The sequence below is a fragment of the Thunnus albacares genome, chromosome 23, assembly GCF_914725855.1.
Source record: "Thunnus albacares chromosome 23, fThuAlb1.1, whole genome shotgun sequence".
In the NCBI taxonomy this organism is placed as follows: Eukaryota; Metazoa; Chordata; class Actinopteri; order Scombriformes; family Scombridae; genus Thunnus; species Thunnus albacares.
In genome coordinates this window covers 1,634,080-1,643,256 of record NC_058128.1, presented here as the reverse complement: position 1 = coordinate 1,643,256, position 9,177 = coordinate 1,634,080, and the positions used below count along the sequence as shown (strand labels likewise).

Sequence of the window (9,177 nt, the reverse complement as noted above, 5' to 3'; positions counted from 1 at the left end):
CTTCAGCTAAAGTACTTCAGCTGACAGTTCATGTAGTGAAGTAAAAAGTACAATATTTCACTCTGAAATGTAGAGGTTAAGTCAACAAGTACTATCTCTGTACTGAAGTATAGTGTATAAGTACTTCCTGTCTCCAGTGGCCATCCCATCCCCTCAATTGACCATCAAAATAATATTCTGTACAACATTTATAGAATAAATAAAATACAGCCCACACTGAATCCAATAGTGTCCGGAGACAATAGGCCATTTATTGATGAGAAAACCATAAACAAGGAGTCTGTCTGTAATAATACTTGGGCCTGGACTGCAGCAGTGAGCACTTTGAGTGACTCATGGAAATAGCCTGAGTATGGATGGGAAAAATAACACACAACAAAGGGAGTAATTCACAATAGAAAGAAGAGGGAGGAAAAAAAGAAAAGTGCAGAGAAAACGCACAACAGATGGAGGCTGTAATCAATACTTCACTTCAATCTGCATCAGCCTGCGGGCAGTGGAAGCATCTTTCCATCCGAACGACTGAGTAAAAACAGAGATTGGCAGTTTTAGGATGACTCTCTTCTGGGTGTTGGCGTCCATTCATGGGAAAGGTCGGCTGTTTGCTGATAAGATAATAAAAGATAAATATGATGATGATAATAAATGATATGACTACTGTAGGGATTTCCTGCACAGACGCTAAGAACGAAAGAAAGAAAGAATTCGGCCACCAGGTTATTACATGAAGGTTTCACATCACACCTATATGATCAGTGATGAGTAAAAGATTTGCATATTTGGGAGCAGGCAGAGGCTGTAATAACTATGCGTCAACCATGGATGTATAAGGAGATACGGTGCCACCACCATGAATGTATAAAGGAGAAGTGGATGTCCAACATGGCGCTCCATTCTTTCCTATGAAAGTTGCTCACTGGATGCCGAAAAACTCTTTGTGGGTTTCCTTAAGCTTTCACGTTTTTGGTCCTGCAGAGCATGATCAGTTGAGTTGTTCTCTGGCCTAATAATTTAATCATACAGCTCTTATAGACTTTCCAAATGTTATTAGTCCAAAGGGATCAAATTCTGACTATAGAAAGAATCGTTTCACAAAACAAATATTCGCCATGTTAACAGCTGTTTCTTTTCTGATTGTGTGAAAATGCTTTTTGGGCCTGCGTACATCATCAGATGCCGCAATAACAAGTTTTGCCACTCTGCCAAAACTCCTGTGGGCTTAAAGGGCAGGTTCACAATTCTTCAAGCGTGTCTTTAAACAGCAGTCAGGTGCCCATATGAACAGTGAAAGAGGTATTCCTCGCTGTAATCATCCTGACTGTTGTTTTAAAACACACTTGAAAAAATTGTGAACCTGTCCCTTTAACCACCACTCAACCTCACTGCCAATTTGTCTTAGTGGCCAACTGTGGTATTGCTACAGAAAAATCCCCTTCTGTCCAAACATTTTCCCCCAAGATCTCCATTATAAAAGAGACATCAGTGAAACTGTTGACAGGACATCTTGGACTGCAAACAAGGTGAATTATTACTCTATACTAGGGATGAACGATATTGGATTTTTTGCCGATATCTGATATGCCAATATTTCCAACTCATTGTGGCCGATTGCCGATGCGGATACCGATATATGCACATATTTTTTCCAGCTGGTTGAGGAGACTATTATGCATGCAAGCATAGATTGTACTAAATATGATCAAGAAAGACAATATATGAAGGAAGAACTGAGGAAGACTGGAGTTCAGGAGCTCAGCATTAAAACTTTAATGAACCTGCCAAGTGGGAGCAGCAGTAGAGTTTTCATTGAGTTCGTTGGACAGACAGGATTAATGTGCAGGATTTAATCTCTGGTCTACACTCTGGAGCAGAAGTTGGCGGTAATGCACCTAATACGCTGGTTGCCAATCACCATAACCACCGTCATAAACCAAAAAGAAGTTGTTTTTTTCCAAACAGAGTGATAACATCCTGTCAGCCAAAGTGTTTCCTATCTGTGCAGCCGAGCTAGCAGCTCCTCGACGGACTGTGTCACCCTGACGGTCCCGGTGTTTCCTCTGCAGGCTGCACTTCACTCAGCTACCCATCAGACCCGCTGCTTCTTCCCACTTTAACCTGAATAACAAAACCGGGACTCGGATCCACATGGAGAGCCGAGGCTAACCTTAGCTGAGAGGTTAGCGGAGTGTTAACCGCAGCATGACCGGAGGGAAGCACAGCCAGCTAGTCTCCGCTAGCCTCCCAGCTGACGTTAGCCCCGGCTCTCCATTTGGATCCAACCGGATCCAAGCTGGTCTGACAGGCAGTGGAGTGAAGTGGAACCTACAGAGGAAGCACCGGGACCGTCAGGATGACACAGTCCGTTAAGGGAAGCACAGTCAGGTGGCGGAGGAGAAGGCCGATAATATCGTGCATCCCTACTCTATACTATTAAGTTTCACACCATTAAGTTTTATATATGTAAACTTTCCCAGAGCCCAAAAAAGTAATGTAAAGTTTATTTAACTAACACTACTGAGCATGTGCAGTGGGGCGCACAATGCGGCAGTGAAACTGGGAGCTGGAAAACTTCTTCGGCTTATGTGTGCTGCGAGCATGTTTCATTTAATTGAATAGTCACCGTCATGGAGTCTAGTTCATACATTAAATCCATGACGTCAACGTGGGAAAACAAGTATCCCAGCATGCATTTTAATAAAGGGTGATGGCAGCCAAATGCCCACTTGAAAATTTGTTTTAACGTTTACAGAGTTGGGAGGGCCAAGCTAGCTTAAGCTAGCATGCCAGCCCTGGAAATGACTAGCGTCCATTATGGTGCCACTGGCTTTTTCTTTTTTTCAAAATTATTTAGGGGGGCAATTTATCTTTTATTAGACAGTTGAGATGAAAGGAAACAAAGGGAACGTGAAATGGGGAACAACATGCAACAAAGGTCTGCCGCTGGAATCAAATTGCAAACATTACATGGCAGGTGTAACTGCATGGCCTACTTTACCAGAACGCTGCCTAATCTTCTCTTTGTAGCGTTTTGAACAGAAGCTACTTCAACTTTTATTACTTGGTTAAATATGAGTTCTAAGAGTTACTGTATTTCAGTTACGTCGACTCATAACAACCTTAAGTGCGTTACTCTTATCCAGCCTTGTCGCCATTTCTCTGTTGCTGTGTTTGTTGGATGTGGCTTTGTATACAGTAGGCAGATGAATTCCACCTCAAAAGCTCTGATTTATATGGGGACATCACTAAAAACTTGAAAGATGAGCTGTCATATGTTCAGATAGGATGTAAAACCAGCCGTTTATCCCACTTATCTACTTTATTTGTTGGTAAAACCAAGCACACCTTAAATGTTGGTAATAATCATTGAACGGAAAACTGTGCACACCTACGTCACGTCTTTTTAGCGATGTGTTCCCAGATCTCAGCAATTAACCTAGTGAGTCCAGTGTTATTATTACAGATGTGGGAATGTTGGTGAAAACCGTAAAAATAATAAGCCCCAAGTTGTAATAAGCTGGATCCATCCTTTAGGATTGAAACAGAGAACTTAAATACCTGCAGTAGGCAGCGGGTTTTTCTAAACATTACAGCTGTTTGAACCATCAGTGCCCTCCGCTCTTCACCTAATGACTCCCAGTTCTCTGTGTTTGGGTTCTCCAGTGTCCGAGCGACATACGGAGAAACGCTGAACAAGCTTCCTTCCTCGTCTTTCCTCCCAGAAAGGTCTTTCGGTGATTTCACAGCCCTTCCTCAAGACATTTTAAAACAATTTACAACCACAGAGTCACAACAAGGAAGTGTATAACTGCACTTGCATATCTATTACACACCGCACTCAGCATGGTATTGCCATTAGAAGAAAAACGGCCCTGACACAACGTTCCCTTCATTTTCTTCACTGACATGTATGAAGAAACATGCAAACAGCACATGTGTACAAAAGCTAAACTAAACCTTAAAATTATTACAGACTAATCGGCTCTTTGTGTGTCTTTTAAATATAAAATATTAAATGAACTGTAAGTGATAACCGACACTGAGTCCCTCAGGTCAGTCTGAGTAAGAATCCATATTGTTTTTTTGGAGAGACATAGCATAACGACAGTTAAATTGATACACATGGGAACAGAGCTGGAATATTCTGCTGAAAATCAAATTAGGAAACTATCAGAGGAATTTTGTCCAGTAAATCAGTCCTCCTTGTTATAATAAATACCTCCAGTCTGTACAGCTTTAGACTCGCACAATTTACTGTCGGGGAACAAAAGGGAAAATAATATCTGCATGTCCAAAGGAGGCTAAAAATAGGAAAAATTCAGACCTGCTGCAGATTTTTCACATTAGCATACAGCATGTCAGCAATGATAGCATGCTTGTACTATTAAGTAGACATAATGAGTCCCACCAGGATTTCACAGAGTTTTTTTTTTTTTTTTGATTATTGCAGCCAAAGATGCTTGATTTTGCAGTGGCTTTTCTCAAAAACTGCAATACAATTTGCAATGTTTTATGTGCTCTTTTTGTGGTAGAATTATGGGAATTGGGAAAAATTGTAAGCAACTTCTGCCAATGAAGAGTCATATATAATCACTTCCTGTGCGCTGGATGATGCAAGTTACCATGACATAAAATGCAACAATTGGTCCAAATCACAAGCGGTCTGTTGATTTGGCCACTTCATATGGAATAGTTGTGGTAATTTAGCTAAATTGCAAGCTCTCACAAATATTGTGGAAATTTCTCTAATTTGTGATAATTATTGCGATCTGAAAATCGCAATTTCCTGGAAGGACGGATTACTATATGTCTGAAATTTCTGCTTTTTGTGATACACAGATACTTTCACACCAAACATGAATTTACACACAAGATATTTCTACGAAACTATTTGGACAACAACACTGTACACCACCTGCACGGCACCAAACGGCAAACAGACACAGTTAGCTGTAGACTAGCTGGTGAACATAGTGGAGCATTTAGCAGCTAAAGAGCCAGATATTTCCCTCAGGAGTTGGTAGAGAGAAAAAACAGAGCTAAAAGAGAGTGAATATTGGACTCACATTCACCAGATGGACAGAAACACGACTCCACATGAATGATAATGTCGCTCTGTAACTGCTGGATGTGGAAATAAGCAACTGTTTGCTAACAAGTTCAACATATCAACTTAAAAAGCTGATGTGTCTGTGTTGTGTTCACTACTTGTTTCTCATAAAAACAAGTGGACAAAAAAATGGTTTAAGTGAGATACCTTCTGTTTTTGATGCTTCATGCTAACTAGACATTTATGGAAAAAAAAACTTTAATAGTTGTTTTGATTCTTCTGAAGTTTTGCTGTTGGAAAACTGCACATTGACATCATGAGTTTGATTTTCATATTGTCACTTTTTATTTTTATTAGTGTCACTTTTCGGCTCATCTGCTATCAAATTTAGCCAGTTAGCTCCTGTTAGCTAGAACAACAACAACGTTAGACTAAATCAACCAACAAGCTGTTGTTGTAAAATAAACAGAGACAGAAACTAAAACCTCCTCTTTTATGTAGTTTGACAAGGCTGCCCATGCTACCGACCTAGCCAGCTAACTAGCTATGTTAGATTATAAGCTTGCATTCAGGGACAGCTGGCAGTATTAGCTAGTTTCTGTTAGCTAGAGTGACCATAGAGAAAGACTGCCTGTTTTTTTAATCTCAGAGTTGTGTAACTTTCCCTGAACAACATCTTTTGGTGTTTTCTGAAGACTTAAGGGGATAAAAAATAATCCTCTTTTACCTCAAAGTGTGAGAATCAACAAATCTGAACAAAACAAGAATATGATTTTCATACTTTGGGCTACTGTTCTGCTTTCTCCTCTGTTTTCCACTTCTCTTTTGGGTTTCTCTGAGTGCTGTAGATGCCCAGCACTGGTTGACATGTCTCAGACTAACATCAACAGAGCGTCTGTGGATGGAAGTGACGCCTGTTCGCTATGAGCTGAGGGTCCAGTCAGGATGTTGGACCGGTCAGTTCGGTTCAAATGAGGACGCAGACTGGGCTGCTGCTGTTTTTTAGTCCAAACGCAAACATGGCAAAGACAAATAGAGCCGTCCGGCTGACCGCCACTGGCTGTGACGAGAAACAGCGTTAAATAATTGGACTGTCACTCTGCTCGGCAGGTAGATTGAAGAGACGCTGCAAAGTGCTGCGTTTGTAGTTTTATGTGGTGGCAGAAAAACGACTCAGATCCTTTTACTTTAAACACTCTTTCAACGCTACCAACTGAAATAAGAAACGCTGCCTCTTAACATACTTTCACCCAGGCCTGGCTTCTGAAAACTGCTAAACAAACAAAACATGTCTGCTGTTCAATATAAGTATTATTATTATTGATTTCTGCTCTGCATGGTTTGGTTATATATGGGAGTATTTACTAGCATTGAATTAGAATTTTTTAGACTCCTGATGACTCTGAGCTGCATGGTTTATATGTTTAGTGTGTAATACTATCATTTAATGAATAATGAATCTTTTTTATAATAACAATGTATGAATGTCAGTGTGTAATGTGTTAGTCGTGGCTCATAGTGATGAACCTACAGAGAATTATCAGAGACTCTGCAGCTCCTCTCGGCTTTACGGAGCTTTATAGTGAGTTTCAGCTCATTGTTTATCTGTCCGGCTGCAACTTTACTGTTTTGGTTCACTCTCAGCGTCTCATAACGTCGTTTTCAGAGAAAAAGCTGTAAAAAGCCGCTGTACACTACCTGCTCAGCACCAAACGGCAAACAGACACAGTTAGCTGTAGACTAGCTGGTGAACATAGTGGAGCATTTAGCAGCTAACTAGCCAGATATTTCCTTCAGGAGTTGGTAGAGAGTAAAAACAGAGCTAAAAGAGAGTGAATATTGGACTCACATTCACCAGGTGGACAGAAACACGACTCCACATGAATGATAATGTCGCTCTGTAACTGCTGGATGTGGAAATAAGCAACTGTTTGCTAACATGTTCAACATATCAACTTAAAAGCTGATTATGAGTCTGTGTTGTGTTCACTGCTGGAAACTAGCGGACAAAACATCAGTTAATGCAGGTTTAACTAAAATTTAAAAGCCCAAAAACTTAAGACATTCAATTTACTGTCAGTTATGATAAAGAAAAATAACAAATCGTTTGAGAAGCTGGAACTAAAGAGTTTTTTTGCTTGAAAAATTGACTGAAATCATTAATCGATAAGCGAAATAGTTGCTGATTCATTTTCTTTCGATCAACTAACTGATTCATGGACTAATCGTTGCAGCTGTCATTTCTATTAACATTTCACTAAGATTGATATTGTGGTTGTTAACATTTTACTTTATGTGTCCTGACATTTGAAGGTAAATTTTAATCCTCTAGCACAGAAATAATATTTTAGATAACTCTGTGCGACCAACAGAACCATAAAGAAATAGTTTTCCCAGCTTGAACTTGACCTCAACCTCATCCAAAACCTTTCGGATGAACTGCAACATCAGTGTTGGACCTCACTGATGCTCTGGTGTCTGAACTGGATCGAATCCCTGCAGCCAGGTTCCAACATCTGCTGGAAAAGATTGAAACTAGAAGAGTTGAACTGTTGACATCACTGATTATAAGGTGTTGGAAATGATCAGAAAATAGAATCTTTCTGCAGTTCGAGTCTGTGTTTCTGCCTCTATTTAAATGACACTGAGCCTCACTGGATGTCAGCAAACAACTATTCGCTATGTAAGGATGTAGCGGAGTAATGACGACCTGAGCAGTGAATGAGGTCACACTCCCTCTGTGTGTGTTGTTTATCCGAGCTTCTCCGTTCTTTGTTTTGGTCGCTGCCCCGGCCGTGTGTGCGTGTTAGTGTGTGCGAGTCCCTCCTTGTCCTCCACGTCCGAGACGGCGGCCACGTCACAAACGTTCTCATATTCCCGTAGTCTTGATCCATATTTGATCAGCGCTCCGAGTTTGACGGTTTTATCTGAGTTGCGTGAGTTGTCCGCTTCCTTTTTTATTTTTTCAACTTTATTGAGTAAACGACTCACACGTTTGTTTTGGTCTGAGATGTTGGCGCTACAGTGCGACATCTAGTGGCTGAGTATCGTGTATTGCAACTTTAACTATTTTCAAATAGAAACAGAGAGCAATCGTCAATAATCAGGTATTTCTCTGCATCTTATCCAGTGGATCTCCTGGCTGACAGAGTGCAGAGGAAAAAAGGAGGACGGTGCATCAGTAAATCCTCACTAAGCTCCTTTTCTTCATGGCATCCATTTTTGGAGAAAGACTGACACAGAACTTCCATTACCATGTTGGCAGATCAAGCCCGCCAATAAAGAAGGAAATGAGACTAATTATTTCCTGAGTGGAAGTCAAGATTTTTCTCTTTGCGTCGAGGCTCCAGGCCTGGAGGCTGAGCGCCCTGGATAAACACCCACCTGAGCTCAGCTGCTACCTGCAGCCAGACGCTCCGCTTATCCAAACAGCCTCCTGCGTGGCACCGCTGCAGGTACTCTGGTGTCCATTTCTGCTCAGTCATCTCTCCGCTGACTGCTCGAGCAAACCAGCACATCCTGGAATCACTGCTGGATGAAAAACAAAAGGTCTGCAACACATTACAGGCTTCAGTCAGAGAAATGAAAAATAAAATCAGCCGTTTTCGTCAAAGGAGTCATCACTCAAACTGATAACCAGCGCTGAGAGAAGTCAAATACAGTACAGAAAGTATCAGGAAGTAATGAAGTGTGTTCAGAACGCTCAATAACTCAAAGTGTTAGCCGCAAATGTACTCAAATATAACTCTAATAATCTGGTGCGCTGCTGCCACTGCCAAGGACATGAGCAGACCGCAGCGTGTCGTTCGCAACCTACCTTCCCTCCAGGACCTGCACGCCTCCAGGGCCCTGATGCAGGCAGGAAAGATCGTAGCCGACCCCTCCCACCCTGGGCACAAATTCTCAGAACCACCACCCCCCCCACTGACACCACACATACATTAATCTGACTGATGCGTTACACAACGAACATCTTGCACGTATCCTTATTCTTCATATTGTGAAATTTTTGCACATTCCATGACAGTATTTTGCAAAAATATTGAACTTTGCAAGTACAACAAGTACTGATTTTGTCCTCAGACAATGTTTATTGTTATTGTTACGCATCATCAGAGCAAAGCAAATTC

The 9,177-nt window shown here is 41.2% G+C and overlaps 1 long non-coding RNA gene across 1 annotated transcript; it reads right to left on the bottom strand.

The window, feature by feature from the left end:
- Nucleotides 1–221: 221 nt before the first annotated feature.
- On the bottom strand, nt 222–8,869 carry LOC122975001. The gene is made up of 2 exons (XR_006400530.1): nt 8,432–8,869; nt 222–605 (listed from the first exon to the last, which is right to left on the bottom strand). It is a non-coding gene; the product is annotated as an uncharacterized LOC122975001 (long non-coding RNA).
- Between the last annotated feature and the right edge of the window lie 308 nt (nt 8,870–9,177).